We start from the raw sequence: 10,397 nt of genomic DNA, 5'->3' as shown, positions 1-10,397 counted from the left end.
TGGGGTCCCCTGCTGGAGCTGCTGCCCCCGCGACCCGATACCGGATAAGCGGTCGAAGATGGATGGATGGATGGATTGAGAAGATAAATGAAAGAGCAGACAAAAACGACTATGCTGTCCACTACAACACAGTTCAAATTGACGGTCTTAAAAAGTCTCTGGACTTTTGCCATAAAGAAGTTTTGGACCTGAGAAGACAGAACGTGGCTCTTAAAGAAACCTGTGAGAAGCTTCAGAAAAAAGTTACTGACATGGAACTAAAAATCAACGAGGTCGACCGTTATAGCTGACGCCATAACCTCCGTCTTCACAGTGTTCCTGAAAAAGTGGATGACATTCAAACAAGAGGCAGAAACATCTGTTGAGCAGTGCTACCTGACACTGAGGCCGAGAAGGTCATTTCTGCAATAGATGTTGTCCACAGAATTGGCAGGCCCAAAGACGGAGGGTCCAATCAACTAATACGACAATTAATTATCAAGTTCATGTCCAGAACAGACAGGGATGCTTTGTGGAGGGGATCCAAGAAGAACGACTACCTAAAGAACAACTGGCTCCACTTCAAAGAAGATCTTGCCGCAAATGACCGAGACACCCGCAGTCGTCTATTGCCTGCAGTGGAGGCAGTAAGGAAGATAGGAGACAAGGCCTACTTCGTGGGAAATAAGGAGTTTATTAACGGAAAAGAGATTAAAATTGACTGACCTAGAATTTAAATAAGGGAACGGAGGTATGTGTCAATAACATAACCTACTCCTTTGTAATCTTGAATATTCTATTCTGGCAGTAATAGGTCAGCAGGGGACGCTATACTGCAGGGAAAGTTCAAGGGTCATGTCATCAAGTACCTAACAGATAAAATGGTAGGTGGATAATTCTTCTTGTAGACATTGACCAATCTCTATTTGTTTTGGTTAACATCTATGCTTCTAATAATAGGCAAAACAATACAGCTATTTTTTCAATAGTAGAATGTAAAATGAATGCTCTCTTAATGGTATTCCCTTCAGCTATAGTTTTATGGGGAGGAGACTTTAATACAGTAATGGATGAAAGTATGGATAGATGGCCACCCAAAGACAGAGCAACTAATGAATTAGGAAATATATGCAGTCGATTGGACCTAATTGATATCAGGCGACATAAACACCCAAACCAAAAAATATATACTTGGAATAATAAGGATAGATCTCAACAGTCCCATATAGACTTCTGGTTGGTCTCATCAGACTTGGAGAATAAGGTGGATTCAGTGTTTATAGAACCCACAGTTTTTACAGATCATAAGGCTGTAACAGCTAATATCAATATTGGGATGGGTAGACACAACCTTAACAAAGATTACTGGAAATTAAATAAATTACTTTTACAAAATAAAGAATTGATAGATATTGGACTCAAGCAAAATTAATCAATAATTTTGGAAATTGTTGGGAATTAATGAAATATGAAATCACAAATTCTGCGTTATCTTTTGGGAAACAAATTGCTAAAGCAAAGAAAGAAAGAGAGTCTCAAATAATTACGGAACTGATAACATTATCAGAGAAAATATGTTTATCCGGAGAAGAAGTAATTAAGCTATCATCTTTACAAATGGAATTGGACAAAATGTACGAGGAGAAGGCCAGGGGTGCCTTTATAAGGTCTAGGAGGAAGTGGCTTGAACAAGGTGAAAAATGCTCTAAATACTTTTTCAATTTGGAAAAGAGAAACTTTGAGTTGTCTTCCCTGTGTAAACTTAAAATTAATAATCTAATATGCGAACATGTTAAGGGTATTTCAAAATATGTTGCTGATTTCTATCACAAGTTATATGCAGCCAAATGTGAAAATGAAAGAGATATGGAAAGGTTTCTGGAAGATATGGGAAGAAACATGAAATGCGTTGATGACGGTTTTTAATCAATTTGCGACCAGAAAATTTCTAACAGAGGTACAAAAATGAATTGACTGTCTTAAAGAAAACAAAGCTCCTGGGAATGATGGTCTGATAAGTGAATTTTATAAAGTATTTAATAAGTCATTAGCACCTTTTCTAGTGGCAATGTTTGTAGAAGCCATAGGAAAAGGGGAACTGCCTCCAACTCTTCGACAAGGGCTTATTAAATTGATTCCTAAACCAAAAAAAGATAAACTGAGCATTGAGAATTGGAGACCAATTAGTTTGTTAAATAATGATGCTAAGATATTCGTATTGGTCTTTGCTAAAAGATTGAAATCAGGATTGGATGATATCATTGATGAAGAACAATCAGGATTTATGCCAGGGAGAAATATTTGTAATAACATACAATTAGTATTGGACATGATAGAATATGATGAATATATATTGGACAATAGCTTTATTTTGTTTGTAGATTTTTACAAGGCATTTGATGCAATAAGTCACTGATTTATGTTTAAAGTTATTGAGTTTTTTGGATTTGGTAACCAATTTTTGAAACCTGCCAAAACGCTATAGAAGGGCTGCAACAGTTCAATTAAGTTAGCTCATGGTACAACTCCTAGATTTGATATTGGTCGCGGCATAAGACAAGGTTGTCCGCTTAGCCCATTCTTATTCCTCGTTGTTACACAAATTATGGCTATACATATTAAAAATGGTAGTTTCCAAGGTATAATTTCCAAGGTAGAGAATTTAAATTATCCCAACTAGCGGATTATATAACAATTTTTCTAGCTAATAGACATGAAGTGTCAAAAGCAATTAGTTGTATTAAGGAATTGTCTGATGTACCAGGTTTAAGAATGAATTTGAGTAAATCTGTTTTACTACCACTTAAGGATTGTGACCTATCCGGAATAGAAGGAATCCCTGTGAAACATACGATTACGTACCTGGGTGTTATCATTGATAAGAATGAAAAACGTCCCAATAACCTAAATTTCAGTCCTATACTTGAACAAATAAAGAAAAAATTCAATACATGGTTGGTGAGAGATCTGTCGTTGAATGGTAGAGTTTTGTTATCTAAAGCTGAAGGAATATCCAGATCTGTCTATGTATCATTATCATTGAATGTCCCTTCCGGAATATCCAAAAAATTAGATAAAATCTTATTTGACTTTACTTGGAGGAACAGATGCCATTCTTTAAGAAAAGACATCCTGTGCAACATTAGAAGACATGGTGGTTTAGAAGTTTTAGGTTTTGAAACCTTAAATAATACTTTCAAAGTGAAATGGTTAACTAATTTGATTAAAGAAAAGGACTGTATTTGGAATACTTTCCCTATAAATGTATTTGGTTTAGTTGGTGGACTCAAATTTCTGTTAACTTGTGATTATAAAATGTATAGATTACCTGTGAAGTTGTCAACTTTTCATAAACAAGCTTTGCTGGCCTAGAAATTAATTTACAAGCATAACTTTACACCAACCAATTACTATATTTGTAATAACAAGGATATTCAATACAAAAACAAATCTCTGTATTATGGAAGATGGGTCGATAATGGTATTGTCTTGGTAAGACAACTCCTTAATAGTGACGGGAAGTTACTAACGTATGATGAATTCCTCTCCAAATTTCAGTTAGCAGTCACGCCCAGAGAATATGCGATAGTTGTTGATGCTGTGCCGAGCTGTGTACTTTAACTTCTTAGAGGGTCCATAATGACAGGGATCAATCCACTCAGTAGTGGTATATTACTTGGAGGAATTGACATTACCAAGAACGAATGTTTAAATAAACACATCAGGAATTGTATGCACGAGGTAACTCTGCCCCCAGGAAGAATCTTTTGTGCTTCAATGTATGGAGAAATGAACTGGCAGAAGATATGGTTAATTGGAGACAAATTTTGTCTTAATAATAAAATAAAAGAGGGTTCTTTTAAAATTCTGCATGAAATGTATCCAGCAAAAGGGACACTAATGAGATTCAAACTTGATATTGAATATTCTTGTACTTTCTGTGAACTAGAAGAAGAAACAATCTGTCATTTGTTCTTTCATTGTATGTATACTAAAATATTTTGGATTGATGTTCAACATTTTATCAGAAGGAACACTGGGCATTCAATTCAATTTAAAGATAAAGATATTTTGATTTGCTTTGAAGGCAGTGAGAAGGATAAAGATTTTGTTTATTTTATTCAATTACTCTTGTTGTTCGGAAAATTCCACATCCACAAGAAGAAATGGGCGGACTCCAAACCATGCTTTGAACATTAAAAACCAAAAGGCAATTAAGACTGAATTTGTGTTTGATACATTTTTCATGTATTGGTGATACATTTGACTTTATTTGCACCACACTTTTCTTTTTTTCTTTTTATTTATTTTGATATATATACACTTTTTTTCTCTGTATGAGAAACTCTGGTTTTGACATTTGAATTATACACTTGCATTGTAATTGTTCTTTGTTAATAAAAAAATAATAATAATAAATACATAAAAAAGAGTTTGTGTTTATGGGCGCAGCCATCGTGGTTGCGGATGCGACGATTTGAGAGGAGAGGGTGGAGTGAGAGGAGCCACAGACAAAAAAAAACGAAAGAAAATACTCTACCGTTACTTTAGCCAACCACTTTCACTGCCAATGTGGTTGCAACTGCTGCTGAATAATTCAAGTTCAAGGTAAGATAGGTTCAACTTCACTAGGTTTTAAGTATATATTTGTCCCATACAGTCTATGGTTATTTAACATATAAGAGTCACATTGCAAAGTAAATGTATCTGAAGTTACCATGTAAATTGTCTGTAACGTTAGCTTGCCATTTAGCTAGCTATGGTAAAACATGCTAATGTTAATTTTCTGCAAATCGAAGTTTACTTCTCGTAGTATAAACGTAGTGTCAACGAGATGCAAAACAGCGATTGACAATGCTTATCATTATGTAACGCTATTATCACATGTATAACCAAGTTTCTTATAACGTTTGGCTAACTGTAATAACCATAATGCACCGATAATGGACTACTGTTTTCCCTGTCAGTCTATAGTTGGGTTATTTTAACCTTGACATGCTGTTAAGAGCTAATGTTAGCAGAAATAAAATCATTTAACTAAGTTACTGTTGCACTAAAGAACAATGGACTGTTGATGATTCATGTGTATTCTCCTGGATAATTAATGAAGTACAGTTACATGCCAGTTTGCATAGATATTAAACTATAAGGGGCTCAAATGGAAATTGATGATTCTTTCATTCTTTCAGAAATAAGAGTTCTGAGAGCCACGATGGCATGTTCACCACCTAAATGCCCCAGAAGTAAGCAATAGTAATAGTTCATTTTCTTTTGCTATATATTGTACAACATTAAACTTTTATTAGACTTGTGTACAACTAAGCCAAGGCAATAATGCATTTTCAAATAGTGTGTAATTAAGAGTGCTGTTCATTTATCCTTTTTCTCTATGGCTTAAAATATTTGCTTGGCTGGTCTGCGGTGGAAGAGACTTCTCCCTTTCTTTTACCAGTCCCTACAAGGAAGAGCTGTCCCGGACGTCCTCCTTATTCACTGTGGCGGGAATGACCTGAGAGATGTCAAGAGCGTCAACCTCGTCGCAGGAATGAACGAGAACATGCAGCACCTCCACCTGCAGTATCCAGGCATGATTACACAAGTGCTATAAGATTTAAATGTTAAGCTGTATTTTTATATTGTGGTTTGTAATGTCAACCATTTCTACTGTAATTAACAGTGTGGCACTAGAGATTCAGAGATGCAGACATGTCTTGTGACAGTTACGTTTGCCTTTACCTTAACCCACAGCAGTGTTTTATGTGTGGAATTTACACTTGTAAAAGGTGAAGTATATTATTTAATTCATACATTTTTAAGTGATTGGTTTATGTATTTTTTTTAAGTTGATGCCCATTTCAATGTGGAATAAAGTTCCTTCTAAAAGGAAAATTTGTTGTTTTTCTGAAGTAACTGAAGTAACTATAATAGGAACATCCAGCATTATAGTCATACAAGAAGACATTGGTAATTTCATAGAATTTGTAATTGATTAAACGTGTCTTTCTATTTTGGCTTTAATACACATAAATATAACTTAAATGTTACCAGACTTGCTTTTCTTGTGTGTATTTTCAACGTTTTTAGTAGGTAATTGAAAAGGCACTAGGTGCTGTTTTATCTGTGCAGGGCTGTTGTAAAATCATAGCCTATGATCACAAATTGCAAAGGAGAATTAAACAACTTATTCAATTGCAGTAACTGTAATGATTAAATCAAATGTACCAGGTACATTTGATTTATATATTACAGTTGCTGACATTTTTAAAGTATGAAAACTAAAAACCATACAAGGACATAAATGTAATGTAATGTAATGTAACAGTACATAAATACATAAAATATACAAGACCCTTTATGTGAAATTACCAAAAACACTTTCACCTGTGAAAGTTGTGACTGCTAGAGTATATTCATTATTTTATTCCAGTTTAAAATTTATAAAAGTTTTAATCCACACAACTACTTAATGTTACTACTATCACCTATCAAACTACAGCAGAAACTAAGTCAACCACAATAAATTGAACCTCTGACTACCAAGTGCTGAAAGTTGGTCCATCCTTTCAGCAGAAGAAGCTGAACCAAAAATGATTTTCTGGTATTATTATAATCAGATCACATTTGAGAACTTTGGATATGGTCAACACAGTCTGGTTTCCACATCCAGATGAAATGGCACCAAATACACCGCTCTATAAACCAGGTCTTCCTTCTGGAGGCTCTGGTCTTTCAGTTTTCAGTGTGGATACCTTTATAGTTACAGTAAAAGGCAAACATGTAGTTAAGGCCCGGTAGATCACAATTAATTATATTAATATATGAGCTAATTTATGAGAGACACACTAAATAATGCATTTAAATTAATAATACCTGCTTGTCTCTAAAAAACTGATCTTCCTCAAAGTGTGAACTGCAGACGTGACTTTTCGTGGTTCCATTTGCTAGTCTGTCGTCGCATGTTCACCAACCATTGCTTCAGCCTGGCATCATCAAAAGGAAGTCTGTTTGGAAAGATATTCATGTTTCATACATCCCGAAGGTGTATACACTATCAATTTACACTAACAAGGCAGCACATCTGCTGTATGCATCTGTAATGAAAATGATTGAAATGTATATTTAATAGATTCATATAATGTCATACCCCAACTTAACTTTACAATAATGTTTAATGGCGTTTTTCCACTGCTGGTAACAGCTTGCCTCGGCTCGCCTCGGCCCGCCTCGGCTCGCCTCGGCCCATTATGCTTCCGTTTTCCATTGCAGATTGAGTAAAGCCTCAGCGTGGCTGGTCACTATAGCAACGCTTGATGACGTAATTTTCAGCGCGGCTCACAACAGCACGTCGGCTACCTGCCGCAGCCAGAAGAAATGTTTTGTTTCAAAAGAAGCTGAAGGAAGCAACGATACTCACCGCTAAAAAAAACAGGAGTTTGGGAATACCGACGGAGTTCAGACGGCGACATGACGGTTGCTCGCCGACACAAAAGGGTAAGTTAAGTTTCCTGGTAACGTTAGCTAACATTTGCATGTGTTCAGCGTCGCAGTCAGTATTTACTATACGCTATAAAAAGTACATGAACATTAGCAACCATGATTACACACCAACATGTTTGCTGTGTGCTGTGTGTGTTTCAGAGCATTCACGCTTTGCAAAACCGCCGCAGCAAACCGTCTGGTGGGTGACGTCCGACCGGTGAAATCTCTGGTTCTGACCTACTGGGCTTCATATAATCTTTATGAGAGTCATGGAGAGACTTATGACAACGACTGGGATGCATCTGGGCCAGCAGAGCCGGGGGGACACCGTCACAGGGTGCAGAGGAAGAAGACCGGGATGTAGGGTTTGATGCGCTACTTAAAAAGCTAAATAAAAACTTTTGTTATATATATATATATATATATATATATATATATTGTCTTGTTTTTTAAAGTAACAGTGTGCAATATTGGAAACGACATGAAGCCGCTAGTAGCCCGAACAGTTGAAATGTGAGAATAGTTCAGAAAGTGGATTATCTGTCGGTGTCCGGCTATATTTGTTTTAAATGTCCCGTTTGTTCTGGAAACACACTCCACACTCTTGTTTGCTAAAAACGCAGTCGTAAGTGACGATTCTCTCCGACCAACCAGCAGTCTGCAGGTTTCCACGTCACCTTTTGGGCTCGCCTCGGCTCGCTTGGAACCTCGACTGAGGTAGTACTAAAATAAGTACCTGGTAGCAGGTCCCAGGGACTTTTTTTCGTAATGGAAAACCAAAAAAAGCGAGTTGATAGATAGATAGATAGATAGATAGATATTTATTGATCCCAAAAAAATGGGAAATTACAGTGTTACAGCAGCACACAAAATATACATACATACAATATACATGAAATAATAATAATTATAATAACAAAATATAATAATAAAATATAAGAATGTAAGAACAAATATTTTATATGCAAGATCGGAAAAACAAAATGTGCAACTGTTTAAATATAAGTATGCTAAAAAATGTAAATGAACCAATCGTTCCGGTTGCCCTTATTGCAATATTGTGGTGTCTCAGAGTGTCATCTAGCAACCAGGGATGAAGTGTTGAAGAGTTTTATTGTCTGTGGTAGGAATGATTTCCTGTAGCGGTCCGTGCGGCATTTAAACTGTCGGAGCCTCTTTGAGAAACTGCTCCTCCGTTGGCCCAGTGTGGGGTGGAGAGGGTGGTCAGGGTTATCCATGATAGATAACAGTTTGTTCAGTGACCACCTATCCACCACAGCTTCAAATGTGTCCTGTTTGCAGCCGATCGCGGAGCCAGCCTTCCTGATCAGTTTGTTCAGTCTGTTTTTATCGCTGGCTCCGATGCTGCTGCCCCAGCAGATGGCGGAGGAGAACAGAGCGCTGGCCACAACAGACTGGTAGAAGTTCTCCAACATCCTGCTGCACACGTTGAAGGATCTCAGCTTCCTCAGGAAATAGAGTCTGCTCATCCCCTTCTTGTAAACAGCAGTACTGTTGACCTTCCAGTTCAGCCTGCTGTCGATGTTGACACCCAGGTATCTGTAATCCTCCACCATGTCCACGTCACTTCCCAGTATGCAAAGGGGCTGCGGAGGAGTTCCCTTCCTCCTGTAGTCAATCACCATCTCTCTGGTCTTATCAACGTTCAGCAGCAGGCAGTTCTTACCAGGCCACTCCACAAAGTCATCCACCAGTGCCCTGTACTCTCCCTCCTGTCCATCCCTTATACACCCAACAACTGCAGAGTCATCAGAAAACTTCTGTAGGTGACATGACTCCGAGTTGTACTGAAAGTCTGAGGTGTATAAGGTGAACAAAAAAGGAGACAGCACAGTCCCCTGTGGGGCCCCCGTACCACTCACCACCACATCAGACAGAACACGGTCCAGGCGGACAAACTGTGGTCTGTCTGTCAGGTAGTCAGTGATCCAGGGGACTATGGACGCACCGACACCCATCAACCGCAGCTTCTCACCAAGTAGCAGAGGCTGGATGGTGTTGAATGCACTGGAGAAATCAAAAAATGTGATTCTCACAGTGCCGCCACCACCATCCAGGTGCAAATGAGCTCGCTGCAGCAGATAGATGACAGCGTATTCCACCCCCAGTCGAGGCTGGTAGGCTGGTAGAGAGTAGAGGCGAGGCGAGTCGAGTAGATACCACGCAGTGGAAAACCGCCATAATTGTTTCATGTGCGGCATTTTATCACTAACAATCTGATTCTGACCCACTCCCCCACCCAGAGACCTCCGTCTCCAAGTCAACGCGCTCCCGCCCGCAGCTTTGTCCGTGTGGTGATAGTGATGCTGTGTGGGTGATGCTGTGTGGGTGCTGCCGCGGCGAGGGAGATAGGGTATGTGCCTGTAACCTCTCGCCCAGAAAGATCCGCAGCCCCGACTGGGGTGGGGTGTGCAGGCCTCGCCCTGGCCGTCCTTCGCCCGCCTCCGGATAACGTTGACCAAACTATTGGGATACATATACTTTTGAGTCAAAAGCAGGTCTACGTTTGACGTACAAATCCGCCACACGAATGGCTGTACCACTATGACCTCATCCCGTGCTAATAGGGTTTATGAATTTGCAATATAACGTTAGTTACATCAGGCTTTGATTACCATTACATGAGCATCAATTAGCACTAATACCACCTGTTACAGATCAACAGATCACAGGCGAGATTGTTGGCGAGATCGGTGCATACCTACTTTATTTGACTGTAACATTAAATATATTTTAATACGTTTATACATAGACTGTATGCGTTTATACGGTCTGCATAGCATTATTAGTTAGCCCGCTAGCTTGCTTAGCAAGGTGCAATCTAGAAGCTAGCTAACAGCTAGCATGATTGTTGGTGCCAGAAGGGCTGGTCTGAGTATTTCAGAAACTGCTAATCTACTGGGATTTTCACGCACAAC

The 10,397-nt window shown here is 38.5% G+C and overlaps 1 long non-coding RNA gene across 1 annotated transcript in view; it reads right to left on the bottom strand.

Moving 5' to 3' along the window:
- The window catches only part of LOC117958870, a 20,880-nt gene extending 14,051 nt beyond the window's left edge, over positions 1-6,829 (bottom strand). The window contains exons 1-2 of the long non-coding RNA XR_004659810.1: positions 6,819-6,829; positions 4,604-4,607 (exon numbers count right to left, since the gene is read on the bottom strand). This is a non-coding gene — a long non-coding RNA (uncharacterized LOC117958870). The remainder of the gene's footprint in view (positions 1-4,603; positions 4,608-6,818) is intronic.
- Positions 6,830-10,397: the final 3,568 nt, after the last annotated feature.

This window comes from Etheostoma cragini, chromosome 16, assembly GCF_013103735.1.
Source record: "Etheostoma cragini isolate CJK2018 chromosome 16, CSU_Ecrag_1.0, whole genome shotgun sequence".
NCBI lineage: Eukaryota > Metazoa > Chordata > Actinopteri > Perciformes > Percidae > Etheostoma > Etheostoma cragini.
Note: the sequence above shows the minus strand (reverse complement) of the source record. Positions and strands in the feature narration are given on the sequence as shown.